At 40.1% G+C, this 21634-nt stretch overlaps 1 non-coding gene across 1 annotated transcript; it reads right to left on the bottom strand.

Annotated features, from left to right (window-relative positions):
• On the bottom strand, positions 1-72 carry trnac-gca (transfer RNA cysteine (anticodon GCA)). The gene has a single exon. It is a non-coding gene; the product is annotated as a tRNA-Cys (tRNA).
• Positions 73-21634: the final 21562 nt, after the last annotated feature.

Consider the following 21634-nt stretch of genomic DNA (forward strand, 5'->3'; position numbering starts at 1 on the left):
AGGGGGCACCTGGATTTGAACCTGGGACCTCTTGATCTGCAGTCAAATGCTCTACCACTGAGCTATACCCCCATGCACAGTTATAGGATGTCACCTGACTATAGGTAATTCTCCAACCTCATTACACATTATTAGAAGGGATAATGCTGGTATGACCAGGGGTTGATTCAGGTGTAATAATACTTAATGAGAGTAGAGTGTGTTGTGCTCCAGGTGCCCAAGACTGGATAAGGGAAACCCAGTTATTGTCATAGAGCAAAGAGACCAGTGTCACTCTGTCATTCAGTTTGATGTTGCACAGTATGAAGCTGAAAAAAAAAACCAGAGGGGCACCTAGAGTTGAACTAGGGACCTTTCAGACCCCAGTCAAATGCCCTAACATTAAGCCAAATCACCTCCGACTCCTAAAATGGTCAGCTCAGACTATCAAGAGGTTCTACTAGTTCACAGAGACTCTGGAGAAGTTAGGCCAAGAAACAAGGGCTTCTGGAGGGGAAGAGCAGACAAGTGACATCGTTAGAGATGAAAGAATCAATATACAGGAGATGTATGAGTGTACAAGTAGTATTGTCTATACATACATACATACATACATACATACACCTGTGTGTGGGTGTGTGTGGGAGTGATCTTTGTGAGTTTTTATTTGTAGCAGTTGAGGAGCCTGAATAATTTATTACTTGTATAAAAGTGAAACAGAAGAAGTGCAAAAGTTCATGTCTCTGTGTTGCCATAGATACTGGATGTCTGGAGAACCCAATGATGCAGGTGGAGGAGAAGACTGCGGGGAAATGTTATCATCTTTATCTGATCCTTTGAAAAACTGGAATGATTTGCCATTTAATGTAGTATGAATTTATATTTGCGAAATGTGTCAGTAAAAAAACAAACCTCAGATGCAAACATTTGCAATACAAAACATTTGATCCTCTTGATTCAAAGCTCACATACAATACATACAGTATATATATATATATATATATATATATATATATATATATATATAAAACATTCTTGTCAGTTAATGAGAACTCATGGTTGTTCTTTATGTCTTAAATTACTTTGGAAAGATCTCTATGCATTAGTGTGTTAAATAAATGTTTCAGGTGCAAAAAAAATCATTATGTTATTCTATTTTAAATCAACTCAATTGCACTTCTGCTATTTTTTGTTTTAAACCATCAAATGGTGCTACATTTTCTCACATTTGTTCCAGCTGCTGAATAAAGGAAGAATTTTAATAGTGTAATGCGCTCACATACACATTCCATGGGAATTTACAAATACAGAAATCTGTCTTTATTATATTACATGTGGGTATGCTTTTATTGAAACAACACCAAGAAAACAGACATCTGACAGTAATACATACATACATACATATACACATATATATATATACACACATACACACACGTACACATACCTACATGCACATATATATATATATATATATATATATATATATATATATATATATATATATATATATATGTGTGTGTGTGTGTGTGTGTGTGTGTGTGTGTGTGTGTGTGTGTGTGTGTATAATACTAAAAATTAATTCAGCTTCACGAACTAACGTCCGGGTTAACCTTGCCTTTTAAAAAGATGAATAAGCTGACAAATGAGAGTTGAAATGAAAACAATTACACAATAACACAGAAAGGTTTCCCTATGGCTAAGCAACAAACGATGCCCCAGGAAAGACTTGAGGCGAATCTGCCTCCCTCTAGTGGATAGCTCAAAACATGAACACTTCATACATCAACAGCACACTAGCCAAGAGGAAGTGAAACCTATTGAAAACCCCATGTCTCTGAGTGCCAAGCAACAAACAGAAAGGGGGGGGGGGGATAGCAGAACAATAGTACATGTGAGACAACAGAGATGTCTGTGTGTATTTATGGTCATTTAGGAGAAACCAAGTCACTACATTTTAGGTTTCAACTGCTTTGTATGTCCTTGGTGCACATTATGAGGTAAACACTTGCTTATAATTAATTATTCAACAGTAAATAATTTTAGATATAGAATTATTTGTTATTAAATTTTATGCGATAGGTACTAACTTGATGTGACATCATCCATAGATCAGCATTCATATTCACAAGAAAAGAGCTGTAGTTTTCAGGAATACCTATGGGTGGCACAACACATTATATACACATATATAAGTTTCGGCATCACCCAGAAATCTTCATCTTGTTTTTTTTTTAATTGAACCTAACCTGCGAATGCATCAAGTCCTGTCAACCAACCACAGAAAAACACTACATGGCAAGTGGAATGATACATTAATCTGCTACACACAGAAGAATCGGAGGCAATCAATGTCGCCAAGCGTTGCATTGTGTGGGCAGTACTGCATTGACCCAGGGGCCTTTTATTTGTAGCAAGCCTAAAGATTCTTAGTACGATAATATTCAGTTATACAGAAAAAGAGTTCACAGTACTTTGGATGTGTAAATGCAGAGGATTGAGAAATTGCCTCTATTTATAGTTTAGTTTAATAACAGACCTGTTGTTCAAAGCTTGTCCATATCATGAATAGGTCCCAAGACCAAGGCCTGTAAAATACTGTATTTCCGTTCAAATCCTATGTTTTCATATTTTTTCAGCCCTTGATATTCTTTCATTTTTAAAAACACCTTATCTGGAAGCCATGTTCGGGCATTAATATATTGATAAGTATTGTTTCTAGCTTCACCAAACTTCGTAGGATGGAAGACAAACATGTTTTCTGTAGGCCAAAACCGTTAAAAGCCTGTACTGCATGCCAGTTTATTTTTATAAGCCCCTAGATTTGGAAAAAAAGTGCAAAATTCCTAAAGGAGATGTTCGGGGTACTACAAACCCACATTTTTGCACCCATATGGTAACAATCGTTATTCTTTTCTTCAAATAAAATCCTTTATTAATTTTGTGCCAATATCTGAGGTCTCTACCACCAATGGACATGACGATATTATGAATAAAACAAGGCCTGATAGCATATTTCAGTTGTTTTCATAGGACCAAAATGGTATGCGAGGTAGCAAGTAGGAAGAGTGTCTTTTGTTGCCATAACAACAGCTACTAGCTAATAGGCTAGTTTTGCTAATGACAAGCAGTAAACACAAACTCATCAGAAACTCCTAGGATCCATCTAATTTGACTCCAAACAGCCTCTTTATGATGAATGTGATGATACAGTTTAACTGTCATGTCGTACAGTTCACTGTGCTCAGAAACTAGTACAATTAACTTCTCCACCGCGACCTTCACAATTTTGGGTGGTTGTTATGGGAAACGACAGGTCTCACTACTTGGCTTGTGACTGGTCAGCTGTCAAACAAGTGTTTGACCTAGAGCATTTTTTTTCCTTTGAGAAGTTGAAGTTTTTCCAACTGAAAGAAACAAAAAGCCCTGAGCTGCGAAAAAAACACCGGCAAGGGTGTTAAAAAACACTTGGGATATTTTTGAAAACATGGTCTACTCCGTAGGATTATTATGTAAAACAGACGCTGACAGCTTCAAAAAAGAAGGCTCATGTGAACACAGCCTACGTCTGCATTAAAACATTCTTGTTTATTAGTGGTTTCATTTGGAACTGTTTTATACTTGCATGCAAAAAGGGGGGAATCACAACCAAGTTAAATTTAACAACACAGTATTTATGCAGCATCTTCCTTGTGACATCCAAACCACTGTAAGACTTTGGATCTAGCACGGTTTCTTTTCGGAACCAATTTGTCCGCCTCCATCTTCTATTACTGTTTACGAACTCAACACGTACAAACTTGCTTTGGCGATTCACTTCTTTCACTCTGTAAACTCTCTTACCCGTTCCGTTTCTGTTTAGCGAATTCTGAAGTGCAGTGTGGCAGGGGAAGACTCATTAATATTCATAAAAGAAGCACCACCTCATTGGCTGATACAATCGTGCGTGCATAAAGCCTCTCAAAACCATGGCAACCCTAAATTTCTGTCATTATCGCTCTTCCATGAAGCGGGATTAGTGAAAACTATGAGTGTGTATGGAGCAGTGATTGCAGTACCAGCCAGAAACTATAGGGGGTCCCCCTATTCACATCTGCCGGGAAACATGTATCATGGGCCAGTGCTAAAAACCACACAGGCACCTTCAGAATAACTCCTGTATTCATTTAAAAGGGAATCCACTATTGGGACTCGATTTTTGGCCCTACGCCACAAGAGGTCCTCATGACATGACTGTGGAAACAGAAAACACACACACACACACACAAAATCACACACACACCCTTTTTGTGGTTAATGTTTTTCACACCTCTTAAAGAGTCAGTTTCATGCAACACAAAAAACAGAAGTGCAGATGCACAGAGTGAACCCTGACATACAGAGACTACAGCATGTGAGGTCTCCCACAGACCATTCAGCAGAATGTCAAATACATGTCCATAATTTCAGCCACTTACCCTTGTTTTTATTTATTTTTTTTATTACTCATAACAAATCACCAGATAGATAAGAAATCATCAGAATGTAATGTCAGTAGTCAGTGTCTGCTTCCCTTTGCTTATTCATATTATTGTTCACACCATACAGTTCAGGCCTGGAGCAGACGCAAGATTTTCCTCACAGACAGCTGTTCAGCGAAATGACATCATCATGTCATAACTGCCGAGGTTTGGGTTATCTGTCTTGATGATCATGAATGTGTGCAGTGACTCTGAATGGATTTTTTTTCTACTCTTTGATGACTACAGGAATGAGCTGGTGAGAATGACCCTTATCCTGTCCATTTCAACTGCACTGTCAGAATGACTGCCAGATAGTTAAGGGCCTTGAGCTGCTTTTTAATGTATTGATTCTTATGAATATTGTATGCATGTTAAGCGTCTTTGAGTACCCTGAAAAGCGCTCTATAAATAAAATGTATTATTATTATTTTTTTTTTTTTATTACTATTATTATTATTGTTATTATTATTGTTGTTGTTGTTGTTGTTGTTATTATTATTAATAAACACTGACCTGTGTTACTATGTTACTAACATACACACACTACAGTTTATTTAATGTTACAGCTATTCTTTATATCGTAAGTTCATGTTACAGCCATGACCTATGCAGTCAGTTTATGTGAGTCCAACTCTGAAGAGGGACAGATAAAAGTAAAGGTGGAGAACAGAGACAGTTTGAACTTTCCATCTGTGTTCACATGTTTAACACGTTGAGGCCTCTCACTCTAGACGACCCTCAGTGATTTCCTGTGGTCGCAGCTTCCTGTTTCTGAACTGGTGTAATTAAAACAGTACAAAATACACAGGAAACTGTACAGGAGTTTTTGTCTCACACATATTGCCGATAAACAGAGAGCATTGTTTAGTTGTTGTTATAGAAGTGCCAGAGTGAAGATATAGGTGCACATAAAGTTTTCTTTTTTTTTGTTTGTTTTTGTTTTTTATGCCTCTCAACTAAACCCCAGAAAGAGTATAATTTGAACTCAACACGAATTCAAAGATTAACACTCACATGGCGTCGTCATGACAAGTTGGTTCCTCTGATTCATGAGCATACTAGTATCAGAGCGTTGTTGCAGTATAAATCATCTGGAATAGATTGGTGTTTGCGCTTGGTACAGAGAGCGGCCGCGCTGTTTCCTGTGCTGACTGGCCATCAGTGCTGAGCCTGTCTGCTTGTGGCATGGGAGAGTATCACCACTGAAGAGCAAGACTGCTGCATTGTGAAACGACGTGCAAGTGTATGGCCTAAATTTAAGGCCCAGTTATGAGAACAAACTATTGTCAAATACTCTTACCAGCTAGTCTTACCCTTATTATTAATAGTAGTTGTAGCAATAGTAGCATTAACTATATTAGTAGTAGTTACAGTAATAATAACTATCAGAAAAACCAGGAAAACAAGTGTTTGCTTGATTATAATGTGGATAATCTGTGATATTTCTCAATAAGTTGTATATGGTTAAGTTGTTGTATAAGGTTATAAAACATCAAGAGAAATGCATTTGTCTACGCGTACACTGGCGAGTAATAACTTCCCATTCGTGTCTATGCAGTATGCCTTCTAAACCATTCTCTTAACTTTTTTTTTTATTTTTAAACTCAAACATTGGATTTTGTCCGTGCCACAAACAATGAACTCTTATTAATACGGCGACCAGTGTTTGCACTCCCTCCCTCTCTCTCAGAGCTGTGGTTGATTGATGTCACTGGGTCTGGTGCGCTGACGAGCATAAACACGTCAGCGAGGTGTGAATCACTGGTTTGCATCGTGGTGATGCACAGACATCTGAAACACTGAGACCTGGAGGAAACTCTGCTGATTGGATGGTCATTGAGGCCAGAACAAGCAAGAGAGGCCACCTCTGGGTACATGGGATTGTATGAAGTCTCTCCCTGTCTCGATAACACTGTACTAATGTCAGAGTTCCTGCCTTTGTACTCTTATTTGTACTTTTCTCTTCTTTTTCTGTCTGTTTTTTTGCACTGATATGATCTAGGTTTGATAGTACTCTGAAGCATCAGATTGTCAACAAGATATTGACAACCCAGGACGTCACTGTGGACTGACTAGACTGAGAGGGTGTTGAGGTGTGAATGTGAAGATGCAGGTGGAATTTCCCTCATGCTGACTCGTGCTGGGGCCCAGACTGACTGTAAAAACTAATGTCTAACATTTACTGTGCTCCAGTTCAGTTATTTTTAAGTGCATAGAATGCAGTTTACTTTATGAGTTACTTGAGATTCCCACAGTCAGTGTGGGGGGAAGAGGAGTTAAATAAATGATTCGTGCATCTTTCTTACTCTGGTCATTACTCCAGTACCACACAGAACCACATTGAAAACCGTGAAACCTCAGACATGCTGCAGCCAGTCTGAGCCTCTTTCACTTTCTGAAGAGGGACACAATCTTAGTATTTAGGCTTACTACATCTACACTTTATCTCTGTGTCTCGTACATTTAAACACTGGAAATGCTTACGAACTCTACTGTGCACACACATGTTCACCCATGGGACTAAATCAGATTCCTCACTAGATCCAGCAACATTAGAGATTACACATAGTCTTCACATTTCTCTGTTTATTCAATTCAATTCAGTTCAGTTGAATTCAATTCAATTCAGCTGCTCATTTCAGCTCATAACTCATTCCTGTGACATCTGAAAACTATTGTCCACGTGAGCTCCAATACATGCAGTCACAAACAAGTCCAGTGAAAGGCTGATAGTAGCTCAAACATGTATGATGTACAACTATGACATTCAGGTCTATTTTTTGTTGAACAAATGAGATGATATGATTGACATGCAGATCATCAGCTCTCTCTCTCTCTTCACTCAACACTGTGTGACCCATTACGGTCAGTACAGTCTCCAGTGGTATCAGTGACCTCACAGAACTCCATTCACCTCTGTCCAGCGTTACTGATGCTACACTGATGTGTGTGTGTGTGTGTGTGTCTGACGTGGTTTCACTGGGCTGAGTCTGTTCTCAGGGTGAGTTTCACAGTTTCAGAGATGTGGTAAACCAACCACAAGCAGGCAAATTCATCATGCTTGTGGTAGGTTGCCGCAAAAGTTCTACACATGCATGAACAACAAAAATTCAAACGCGTCGACTTTCTTGCCGTGAATACATGTGAGTGTTCATGGGTACTGGCGCCTTGTTTTGGTCAGTTTGGGATACTCATCTAATTATAAAGGGATTGAATGGAATCGTGTGTAAAAAGCAAAGGGTATGTTGGGTGTTGTGGACACTACAGGATGTGGAAGGTTTTGCAGTCTGAACCTGCTGTACCATCTAAATCCCCTGTATTACAACAATAGTGTACTCACAGGAACCAGTTATCTATACAGAGCAAAGATCCAAGCAGTCCCCCTACTGAAAGAGAACTTTTTCAAGCGCGACCGCATAGTGGTTCAAATGCTGCCAGAATAAGACCGGCGCACAGACGCGTCAGGGCAAAGATGCAGACTAATCTCATCAATGCACACTAATCACATTAATGAATCAATACCCTGATATAAGTTGTATAAGGTTAGATTGTTGTTATAAGGTTATAAAACATCAAGAGAAATGCATTTGTCTACGTGTACGTTGACGAGTAATAACTTCACATTCGTTTCTATGCACTATGCGTTCTAAACCATTCTCTTAACTTTTTTTTTTTTTTTTTTTAAACTCAAACATACCATAAATATTAACTCTTATTAATACGGCGACCAGTGTTTGCCCTCCCTCCCTCTCTCTCAGAGCTGTGGTTGATTGATGTCACTGGGTCTGGTGGACTGACGAGCGTAAACATGTCAGCGAGGTGTGAATCACTGGTTTGCATTTGTGGTGATGCACAGACATCTGAAACACTGAGACCTGCAGGAAACTCTGCTGACTGGACGGTCATTGAGGCCAGAACAAGCAAGAGAGGCCACCTCTGGGTACATGTGATTGTATGAAGTCTCTCCCTGTCTCGATAACACTGTACTAATGTCAGAGTTCCTGTCTTTGTACTCTTATTTGTACTTTTCTCTTCTTTTTCTGTCTGTTTTTTTGCACTGATATGATCTAGGTTTGATAGTACTCTGAAGCATCAGATTGTCAACAAGATATTGACAACCCAGGACGTCACTGTGGACTGACTAGACTGAGAGGGTGTTGAGGTGTGAATGTGAAGATGCAGGTGGAATTTCCCTCATGCTGACTCGTGCTGGGGCCCAGACTGACTGTAAAAACAATGTCTAACATTTACTGTGTTCCAGTTCAGTTATTTTTAAGTGCATAGAATGCAGTTTACTTTATGAGTTACTTGAGATTCCCACAGTCAGTGTGGGGGGAAGAGGAGTTAAATAAATGATTTGTGCATCTCTCTTACTCTGGTCATTTTTCCAGTAGCACACAGAACTACACTGAAAACCGTGAAACCCCAGACACGCCAATTCAATTCAATTCAATTCAATTCAGTTCAGTTCTGTTGAATTCAATTCAATGTCATAACACTGTACTAATGTCAGAATTCCTGTCTTTGTACTCTTACCTGTATTTTTCTTTTCTTTTTTTTTTCTGTCTGTTTTTTTGCACTGATATGATCTAGGTTTGATAGTACTCTGACATCTAATTATAAAGGGATTGAATGGAAGCGTGTGTAAAAGCAAAGGGTATGTTGGGTGTTGTAGACACTACAGGATGTGGAAGGTTTTGCAGTCTGAACCTGCTGTACCATCTAAATACCCTGTATTACAACAATACTGTACTCACAGGAACCAGTTATCTGTACAGAGCAAAGATCCAAGCAGTCCCCCTACTGAAAGAGAACTTTTTCAAGCACGACCGCATAGTGGTTCAAATGCTCCCAGAATAAGACCGGCGCACAGACGCGTCAGGGCAAAGATGCAGACTAATCTCATCAATGCACACTGATCACATTAATGAATCGATGAAAACTCATCTTAACAGTAGCGGCAAGACTACATCAAGTTTAGGCGTATTAATGCAGGGATAAAATAAAGGGAGTGTTGTGTGTCGCAGAATTTTGTTTATCAGTTGTTGCCAACTCTGTTTCAGTGCCCGCATTGACCTAAAGAAAAAGGAAGTATGAAAGAGAGGAGGAGAGATGATGTGTATAATAAAGGACTCTGTCTCTTAAAGTGACATCCCTCTCTGAGAAGTGCCAGTTACCATTAGTGTGACAGGAGTAACACACTCTTCACCATCACAGATGCAATATTTGACATAGGTCAGCGATCACAACATGGCCGTTACCCATTGTGGAGACGTATGTGGGGATATTTATGCCAATGCGGATTTTCACCGGGCTAAGAGGAAATCCACAGTACAGAAGACGAACCCAGCATCTGAAAGATCAGGTAAGAAAGCAGACGTGTGTATGAGCACACGCAACCAACCGAGTTTCTTAAGTGAGAACTTTTCATTCATTTCCGTAGGGTGTAACTAAGCGGTGATGACAATTGCTCGAAGCCTGACCATAATCATGGAGAGAAAAGTAAATATTCAGTCAGTTTTTGTTCAAAACATGAATGGATTTTTTTTTTTCGTTTTAAAGAATCGAATAGTGATAATGCTATAGTGATGAGGTAGCTAGCCTCGAAACTAGACTGTGGTCCAGCGACTATAAAAATATGTGTACATCCATGAAAATGTTCAGTCAGAAAAATGGCACATTGCATCCTCATGGCTAAGATGTTATTCTTTAATCTGCAGTAGATGGCTGCCTTACAGTCTCTCCTTATCACATGTATTGACTGCTTTACCTGAGTGTTGCGCTCCCTCTGGTGTATGAAACCGGTAAATACAACACTCACAAACAATCCAATATAATACCTTTTTTTTGCCCACTCCACACGGAAGATTCTGGATTCAAACCCCATACTTGATAGCTCACTGTCAGTGTGCCCCTGAGAAAGGCACTTAACCCAAATGTGACTGACAAACCGACAGCACCGTATACAATGCCAGACTATGTCACTCTAGGAGTTTCACCAAGAGAAACAGTTATCAGTATTGACTCGTTTAGTACACAAAGTACCCAAGGCGGGTCTTATCTCATGAGTCTACGGGAACGTGTGCCATGTTCCAGCCACCGCTGTGAAAACTGCAGGTCCCACTGGAGAGTGGCTGGTCACCAAAGACGTTGTGACGGACCTCTCAGTCGTGTTGCTTCTGGGAAGGGACTGGCCAGAGTTTGAAGAACAGCCCTCTGCCTCCAAGAGCAATTCCCAGAAATACAGAGGAACGCATTTGTGATAGGTTCCACTGGCTGAGACTGACAGCAGATGTCAAGAAATCTTTTGTCAGCACAATACCTGGGTTACCAGATTGAAAGGAGGCTACTGCAGCCACAGGAGAAGAAGACAAAAACAATTAGGAGTTGCCACCGATCAGCAACATGGTCACTATGAAAGTAATAACGTGCAGCGTGTTCCTTTTCTCGTTCCTGTTGAGTTGCTTGTGAAAGTACGTGTGAGTTCTCTGCGCATATAAATATTTCAGCGCGTGTAGGGTCACTTTTCTCTCCTCTTCCACAGTCAGGCATCAGGCATAACAGGCATATATTTCCTGTTGAAACTGAGAAATACTTTAAGCAGAAGAGTGAGTGGAAAAGCAAACACACATTCATTGAAGATATGTTTTTTTGAGAACAGATCACATTTTTTTTTTTTACTACATGTATAATTGAAATAGCTAATGAGGAAATTCACTTGACCCAGAAATTTTATAATCAGCAGGACCAACACAAGGATTCAAAGTCTAGGAACAAACATTCACAAGCATGGGTAAAAATAAAAACGCACACAGAATAATTAATGAAAAGAGTTTTTTTTAATCATTTTTATTCACCCTTCAGGAATTAAGTGTTACAGACTGGCCGTGGTGTGTCTGGGGCTGCTGTGTGTTCTCCTGCTGGCTGTCATCATAGTGCTGTGTGTCTGGTACATCAAACTGATCAAAGAGAGAGACCTGTTAGTGATCAGTAAAAATAATGTAACCAGTGAGAGAGACCAGTTACAGACCCGTTATGACAACCTGACTGAAGAGAGAGACCAGTTACAGACCCGTTACTACAACCTGACTGAAGAGAGAGACCAGACCCGTTACGACAACCTGACTGAAGAGAGAGACCAGTTACAGACCAGTAACAGCATCCTAAAAAATCATCAGTCCGAACATGGTGAGTAACATAGCGGGTGCGCGTATAAGCATACAACAATTTTTATCAAACAAATACATTCCAAAAGTACAGACCGGAATACTATTGGAATTGTTTCTTGTTGAATAAGACAGATTTCTGGACGGACATCAAGTGATAAAAGCACGCACACGCACACACAGACTATATACAGAGAAACTGACACAGTCCAAATGGACGGTAAAGTGTTCTCACAGTATAGCAGGATGATACATCGTAAAAAAAAAAATGGAACAATAACACTACAAAGTCCTGCAGTGCTTTAACTGGGTCACAGCTGAGATAGCCAACTAGAACCATGACCAACATACACAGATAACAAACTTGGGTAAAAACCTTATTAATACTGATAATGCTGTGTTGGTCCATTTAGTTCATTCAGCATTATCATGTAAATATGCCAGATGGACAGTGACAGGAGGAGAGAACTCATGTGACATAAATGAATTATACAGCTTTGTGTCTTAGTCATATCAACGGAGGTTTATCAGATGTCTGCGTATAATATCACCAAGAGGCAGTATGTACAATAGGAAAAACAGGGTCCCAAGCACCAAGCCTTGAGGGACACCCTACTTTACTTAAGTATGCTCAGATGAGTTATCATTTATAACTTATAGCTGTGCTTAAATCTGAGAGCAAAAGCAAAAATATTCATCTACGATTTCAGGCAAGGAGTAAATTTCACTATTCGATACAAAACATAGTGTTTTGACACACTCCTGGATATATTATTTTAGCTCTTTGAACAGTGTGAAGAGTCGACTGCTTCGTTACTGTTCGTGCTTTCTGCGTTTGATCCAGTCTTGGTGGCACCAGGTCAGCCATAACCCAGCAGGGCCGGGAACAGAATTCCATGTTTATCTACAGTCGTATGTTTACAGCTGGTGGATTACGGTTCAGCTTCTGACACTTGAATATTACCAGATGGGCCATAAGCTTGTTACACTGTGACCATGGAGATTTCTTCTCGATAGCCTTTGAAGATGGTCAGTTCCATCTTTGTCTTGGGCCGACATGTCAAGACTCAGTCCAGCGTAGGCACTAACCCTTTTTTCACTGACAGTTGTCAGGCAAATGCAAAGTTTCTCACGAATGGTGTGCGTCAGCATTCTGGGTGAGGCAATACCTTTGAATCCCACAGTATGTGGGTTCATAACTCTGGCATCATACTGAGAGTTGATGTGATTGTAGCGATCTACCATGGTTAACTCTTATTCTGTTAGCTAACCTGTAAAATGACTGATCTGATCATTTATCCCGGCAGTAGGCCAAGGAAAAAAAAAGATTAATGCAGAAATTGATGGTGAAATTTTAATTTTAAACCTGATTTTTTTTTCTGTTTTCTGATTTCTTACCTGCTTTACTAGACAGGTTGTTGTGTGACTTAAATAGCATGCCACATTTCTTACTTTTACAAGTGTAGAGAACAATTAGTAACACGTTGTCTCTGTGTAATTGTAGGTACTGGTTTACTGGAGAACCGAATGCCTATAATGGAAAAGAAGACTGTGGAGAAATGATAGGATCCTTACCAGATCCTCTGAAAAACTGGAATGATTCTCCATGTCATAAAGAGCAAAGATATCTATGTAAAATGCAAAGCTCACACACGATGCATATATTCCATTTGATCCAAAACTCACGCAGCTTTAATCTCAGCGCATGCTATCCAGTTTTTGTAAAATATGTTCTTTTTCATTCATGAGAAACCATAGTTCTTACTGTTGTGAAAAAACGCTCCACATGTACTGGGTCGGTATAGAGGGATTTGTGTGAACTGGTACATTTCCTGAATGTTCAGACATTCTTCAGAGACAGTAGAGAATGTGATATAATTTTTATAACCTTTTATATAAATCACAACATATCCCTAAGTATCTCTGTGGTTGAGACATGGGGCTTACCGTCACATTGTAGCTATGCACAAGGTAAAATTTAAATAAATAAAATAAAAATAAAAGAAAATGAACTTCATGAAAATACTGGTGCAATGACTAATCTTAAATGCACATACATCCAGCCTCTCAGTCTGTTCCTGACAACTGGACTCTCTCTCTCTCTCTCTCTCTCTCGCTCTCTCTCTCTCTCTCTCTCTCTCTCTCTCTCTCTCTCTCACATGCACACACAGGGCGAACAAAGCCAAGGGGAAAAGAAATAACACCTGTCTCTATTACATCTACATAATCTGTGGTTGTGGCCAGGTTAAAATAACATGGAATAAAATAAAATAATCAGCCAAGATTTTTCACATCATTCATATCACTTTAGACAAAGACTCAAGAATTAAAGTGAGAAAAGAACGGGGTGAAACGTAGCTGTGAAATTATGAATCTTTCGATACACAGCTTTAATCTCGAGTGTCTTTATGGATGTCCCCAAGCAATTCATACTCCCGTTAGGCTGAATGAAACTGAGCTGTTTTAATCAATGTGACCTGTAGAGATGGCAAGCAATCGCTCTTCTCAGCACAACATCTCTCAGAGTGAATAAAATTCAGGACCTTGGACAGGGACAAGCTGTCAAAGGGAAGGCTGGGGACCCTGGACAGCTCTAACATCACAGAGACTGGTAATACCAAGCAGTCATATGGAGGTGCAGCTTTGTCTGAATTTCCTCTTCAAACCACACCTTAAAAATGAGACAGCGTCACAAAAGGGTAAGAAGCATTTGGAGTGCTTGGATCAAATGATGCTGTTGTATCAGTGCATGATCTGTGAAGTGGATCATGTATGGTGTGTGGAAGCTCTGCTAATAAGCTGTAAGCGACTGACATCTAGCAAGTTAACAGAGCATTCAGTTACATGGCACATCCCTTTAGTGAAGTTTTGGCTGAGAACGCTCAAGCACATGCACAAAGCAGGCAGAGTCAGGGTTTGAGTTACAGGGGGGGGGACCCCAAAAGAGAGGTAATGACAACAGTTTTTCTCGGGGGGGATCTGGTAGTCGATAGCAGGACAACGACAGGATTCAAAAATAACACAGACTTACTAATGCCACTGAAATGCATCAAAATAAGGTAAGGTTCAGGCAAGACTTCGCAAGGAAACGAGGAGAAGGCAGTGGTATTTGAACCAAAAGAAAACTTGGCTTGATTAACAAAACACGTGTGTGCAACAACCGATTAATTAACTGAATGAACCAAGGAAAACATGGAGTTGACAAAACATAGAAAACCTAACTCACTTTTTTTTCCTTGAGCAATAGGAAAAGTAACAGCCTAGGGCATATCACTGTTAACTATCAAGAATTAAAGAAATATACATATACATCCATGTAACACGTGACAACTACGAGACAAAGACATTTTAATTTCATTTTAAACCCCCAAGAACCCCCACGAAGCTTAAAAAAGGTGGGTTTGATTAACTAAACACTTCATTTAACCTATACAGGTTTACACCTTTCGTTTGAATACAGTGGAAAATTCGGTATTCCCTCCATAAAATGTCAGCAGTGAGGACACGTCTGCTTTTATGCATACAATTAAAACATATCTGGTCCTTATGCGTGACATTTTATCAGATCAAAGTTAAAGTAACTGGATGCTTTAACTACACATATGATTCGTGGTCGCTTTTGTCGAACTTAAGCAGACAACGCTAATGAATTAGTCATATGACAGTATCAGTTTCGTGTGTCGCTAAACAAGTACACATCTTTATTCTCTGTTTTGTCTCAATTTCGTTTGGACTGGATAACCTGATGAAGGTACACAGTAGATAAAAATCAGGGGACTGAGATGTGGTTTACTGGCGAAGGGGAGAGGTACTACTGGGGAGAGGTTGTTCTCGGGTGCCGCGATTGTATCTAAATACATGCGTCGTCCTTGTCGATGTCTACAGCGCTGAATCTGTAAAACCGCGATTATGAAAGTACACTAAAAGAACAACATATATCCCCTCTTACACTGTAGGGGGAAAAAAACACATTAGAAGTGTTTGCTCTGTGTCAGAGTAAAGTCAGACATACAGAGACTGCAGCGTTAGCTCAGTGTAATAGTGCGTGTTGACGTATGGAGATATCTGTATGTGTTTATCATAATTTAAACAATATTGAGAGAGGTGAATTGGACCATGAAGAGAGAGTGGAGATGATGGTGGATATGTGTGAGAGCGTAGACACTGTGAGACCAAGAGATCCCAAAACACAGGGACATGACATCTCCACAATGGGGCATCTCCAACACTGGGACTCAGTACACAGGTATTTCTCAAACAGGAAGAGTATATCAGCATGTTTAATGACCTTGCTGATACCAGATTATTTCCTCCATACAAATTAGCAACAGTGGTCATGAGTCGAGGGGCACCAGGGTGTGAAGTACCAGGAACACTGAGAGGAAATTAGCACTTTAAAAGTAGACCCATCATACCCCTTAGGTTCAGCAAGAGAAAAGTAGGGTTCTTCCTCCACAGGCTTAGGCTGGTTTGCTGTATGGTTCACAAGTCACAAACTGTTTGAATGACTGGATGCATGTGCAGTTGACTTGCTTTACTGATACACAGGGTAGGCCAGGAAACACAGCACAGAAAGGCAGAACAGAGGGGTATTTCAGAAAGCAGGTTTAGTAAAAACTGCGTTAACTCAAAGTAGTAAACCTCCTAATACATGAGCCCTATGGCTTCATTCTCCTTGCAAAACAAAGCCATAGGGCTCTTCTACTAGGAGGTTTGCTACTTGCCCTGAGTTAACCCACCCAGTTTTCACTAAACCTGCTTTCTGGATTAGCAAAACAAAGCCATAGGGCTCTTCTACTAGGAGGTTTGCTACTTGCCCTGAGTTTTCACTAAACCTGCTTTCTGGAACACCCCCCCCCCCCCCCCCCACGAACAAAGCAGGATACAAAACAGAACTCAGTATAGTTCAGACTTAGTACAGTACAACTTAAATACATCAAAGTAAGGTCAGCCAAGAATTCACAAAGGAGAAGGTGTTGGTATTCATACTGCCAGAAAACAGGACTTGATTGAAGAAAGTGAACACAGTAACTGAATAATTAACTGAATAATTAACTGGACAAACCCAAACAAACAAGGCGGTGACTAAACAATGAAAATCCTACTCAAAATGTCTACCAGAGGGGGGGGGGGAGTAAGAATCTGGGGCGTGACAGTTTGGTGAGTGTGTGTGTTCAGGAAGTGACAGTGCTCTGATCAGATGCTATCAGATGCTCTGTGCCACTTTCTATGTATGTCAGGACGTTCTAAGGCAGAGATCAGAAACCACAGACATTTCAGAGATCAGATAGTACAGACTGACTGCACTGTGTCTGAGGTTTTGCATAGAGAATAAAAGATTTATGTTTAAGTAATGACTTTGTATCTTTACTCTGACTCACATTAAGGACAGTGGGTGCATGGACTGGTGTGACTGACAGAGATACAGTGGGGGAAATGGGTAGACAGTACAGCACTGATCACTGAATTTAACTCTGACTGTGATCCAGTTACTGACTCTCAGTCCTCTGTCATACATGAGAATAGACTGGTTTTATGTTCCAGATGTCCAGATAATGACAGTTAAGGAGGAAATTAGATATAATAATAGTAACCAGATTACTGGATTTAACATTTTGCAGAGTTTGAACAATGGATAATGTCATAAGAATATGCTTTGGCATTCTGAGGAATGTTGTTACCCTAATATGGAAATCATAAATTAACCGTTTTTGTCAAATTAGGTGGTCCTTCTTATATTATTTAAGCATCTCTGAAGAACGTTACACAGGGGTTCTGGGTAATGTAGTCCTAAGAATCTACACTCACTATCTAAGCCGCTTATCCTGATTAGGGTCGCGGGGGGTGCTCATAGGGCGAAACGTCCTGGATAGGTTGCCAGTCCATCGCGGGGCAGACACACAGACAAACACACTCACACACAGGGGCAATTTAGTGTCTCCAATTCACCTAACCTGCATGTCTTTGGACTGTGGGAGGAAACCCACACAGACACGGGGAGAACATGCAAACTCCACACAGAAAGGACCCTGGCCACCCAGCCAGGAATCGAACTCGAGACCTTCTTACTGTGAGGCGACAGCGCTACCCACTGCGCCACCGAGCAGCCCCAGGATCAACACTGATGTGTCTATAGCAACATTTACATTCATTCACTTTGCACACGCTTTTTTAATCCAGAACAACTTCCAAGGCAGTAATGTGTTGAGTGCTGATACTTACAGTTTCTTGGTACCGTAGAATTTGACATGCAAAAACAGTGAAAAATATTTTGTATGTTTGTCTCATCTGAAAATAAGAACATGAAATTATAATACAAACACGCATGCTAAACAAACACATGTACACACATATTTACAGTGGGGCATGAAACTCAATGCTTTAAACAGCAGCTCCTGGAAAGACTCAGAGTGAATTCCAAAAAAAAAATGAGCTGGACTTCCTCTGGTTAACACTTTTCTTAACTGTTTAAGAGATGCAGCCCAAAAATAATAATGGATAGAAAGCAGGAATGAGAAATAAAGAGAGAGAGAAAGACAGGATGAAAAGGGAATGGGTGACAGTGTCAAAGACACAAGAAAAGAATCAATTAAGGGATCAGTCTTTATAACAGTGACAATTTCAGTTGGCCTTTCAGTTCACACATATGTTCACATTTGACCTCATTCTCAGCTAGGTGCCTCTCACAGGTGTTTGTTTTAGTTTTGTGGTTTCCTCTCTGCCTGTGAATTAAAATCAGCTTAGAGGCAGTAAGACCCACAGAGAAACATGAGGAACCAACTCAATACAAAACAGAGTCGTAGCAATAGTTATAGATCGGTGTAATTGCATACAAGAGAAAAAAACATGTAAGTTTGCTTTTGAGAATGAAAACAACATAAAGAGAAGAATGATGGAATGAAAAAGAACATGGAATTATAATACAGTGTGCGCGCATGTGCGCACGTACACGCATATATGCTAAACAAGTACATGTTCACACATACTTGGAACACTAAACTCAGTACTTTGTGTTTTAAAAGAGCAGTTTGTGGAAAAGAACTGACCTTTGAATACTAAGAGTATATTCTCTCAGAGTGAGAGATCATTGGGGGGGGGGGGGGGGGGGGGGGGGGGGGGGGGGGGGGGGGGGGGGGGCGGCTAGACTTCCTGTGGTTGATGTTTATCTCTTAAAGAGTCAGTCACATGCAACACAAAGACAGAAGTGCAGACACACAGACTGACTAAGTCATACAGAGACTACAGCTTTAATTCAGTGTAATAATGTGTGTAAGAAAATGGGGATGTCTGTGTGTATATATCATAATGCAAACAGCACTGAGAGAAATGAACTGGACAGAGGAGAGAGAGTGGAGAAGATGGTGGAGATTTATGAGAGTGTAGATGCTGCAAGAACAACAGACACCGACACACAGAGAGACGACACCTGCACTAGAAGAAACCCAGCAACTCAACACACAGGTACTTCTTACACAGGATGAGTGTGTGTTTCTATATACTCTGATACCAAATTTGATGCCAAACCTCTAGCTGCCATATTCATTTTGTCTCCAGTTGAAAATCAGTAAAAAGAAAAACAATAAGAAACAATTTATTCTCTGCTAAATTCTCCACCATTCTCTGACAACTTTTGCTCTTACCAACATGTTGAAATTGCAGTAAGTAAGTTAATGAATAAAACACTGGTGGTGAATGAAGACAGTCATTTTTTTGTCCCACTCATTTACCATTACTAGTTCAGTGTGGGATATTTTATCAAAGACTGAAATCTACACAAAACCACAGGGAAACTGGATTGAATTACATGAAAGAAAGTTACCTTAAAAGAATGAGGAAACCTTGATTTATGTCAAAAATGTCCCAAAGTTAATGTCTTCAGGGATTGATGTGAAGAATTCAGCCTTTATGCTTTGAAAGAGTTGAGTGAGGAATAGAACTACTATATAATGTGTGTGATTGGGTGTGTTTGTACATGAGAGAGAGAGAGAGAGAGAGAGAGTTTAAGGCTTGTGAAAGAGTGATTATCTACAGTCTCAGAAATGAATCACATTTAAGTATGCCGTTTAATCAGAAGATGTACAGGATGCAGCAACAAAATGTCTCTCTGCTTGTCTTCTCAGGAAGTGACAGATGCTACAGACTGACTGCAGTGTGTCTGGGGCTGCTGTGTGTTCTCCTGCTGGCTGTCATCATAGTGCTGTGTGTCTGGTACACTACAGAAAGAAACCAGTCACACACCAGTTACAGAAACTTAACAACAGAGACAGACGAGCTAAAAAGCCGATATGAGAATGTGATGATTGACAGATAGCAGTTACAAGACATTTTGAGGAATTTGACGAGGGAGCACAACCAGTTGAAAACCAGTTGGAACAACCTGAGTGCAGAAACAGATCACTTAAAAACTAGTTACAACAACCTGACTGCACAGATACAGAGAGAAAGACATGAGTTTCAGAACAAGCTCTCTGAACTGGGTAAGTGAACATTTTAATCTTCGTTTTAATCATTAAACATTTTAATTATTAGCCCCTACTGTGTTTGACTTGCACTAGAGATAGACTAGCTTGGAAACCAGTTATAGCAACCTGACAGCAGATTGAGACCAGTGAGAGACAAAAATAGGTATCAGAAATGACTCTCTGCACTGAGAGGGTGAACATTTTGATCTTCATTTTAAGTGATAACTCTTCAGTTTCAGCTGTTCTGTGTTTCCTGTTGAAAAGCATTTGACACCATATTTTCTATTGTTATAGATTAATTATAGGATTATATAAGGAATTCATCAGTGCTGAGATGAATCAGCGCTGTCTGGCGTTTGTGTCTGTTCATCTCTAATGTAAATAACCCATGGTATTTGTCAAAAAGGCCTACTGAGGTTTAAAAAAAAATACCAAGAAAAAATGTGTTTGTGTATGACAGTGTTGACTGATTCCAAATCAATCTGTCAGTCAATCAGTCCCCTTTTCCTGACCACATGAACAGATAATCATGCTCTTCAAGGCTGGAGATATTTCAATCACACTCTGTATTACATCTCTACTGAATGGAAGAGCTGGAGTGAGAGCAGACAGGACTGTAGAGACAGAGGAGCAGACCTGGTGATCATAAACAGTGAAGAGGAACAGGTGAGAGAGAAGTGTGTGTGTGTGTGTGTGTGTGTGTGTGTGTACGTTCTCACATGAGGCACAGGAAGTGACACTGCTGTAAGTGGATGTTATGGTTTGGCTGCAGTGTGTCTCACGCTTGATAGGGCGTGTCAGACTGATGTTTAACTGAATATGTGGATGACTCTATAATTTTATTTCTCACATCAGACGTTTGTTGATGAGTTGAGGAAGATCAGGTACTCAGATGTTTGGATTGGTCTGACTGATAGAGACACAGAGGCGGTGTGGAAATGGGTGGATGGTACAGCACTGAGCACTGGGTAAGAGATCACTGAATTTAACTCTGGTCATGAGACAGTCACTGACTCTTAACACTCAGTCTATTGTTCTGTATGAGAAACACATTAAACAGACTGATTCTCCGTGTTATTTCAGGTACTGGTATGATGGGGAACCTAGTGATGGTGGATTTTTGGGAAATGAGGACTGTGTTGTTCTTCATGGATCTGACATTTGGAAGAGCTGGAATGACTTATCATGTCCCTACCAAAGACAATGGATTTGTGAGAGGAAAATATTCATACATGATTAGGCCACTAAAACACACAGGTAAAAATTAACTATGTGAGATGACAGTTTGCCATCAGAAACAAAAACAGTGTCTGTCTGCAGTCTCTTCTTTCCTTCCAGTGTCATGTACTCTATGAAAAACTGTGCGGTAAACCAGGTTTCAGTTCACATAGGGTAGACCAGGCACAGCAACACAGAACAGGAACACAAAGGCAGACTGACAGACAGGGATACACGGCAGGATACAGGCTAGTCAGACAGAAAGACAGACAGACAGACAGACAGGCAGACAGACAGGTTTACAAAT

Source organism: Chanos chanos, chromosome 11, assembly GCF_902362185.1.
Source record: "Chanos chanos chromosome 11, fChaCha1.1, whole genome shotgun sequence".
NCBI classification, from domain to species: domain Eukaryota; kingdom Metazoa; phylum Chordata; class Actinopteri; order Gonorynchiformes; family Chanidae; genus Chanos; species Chanos chanos.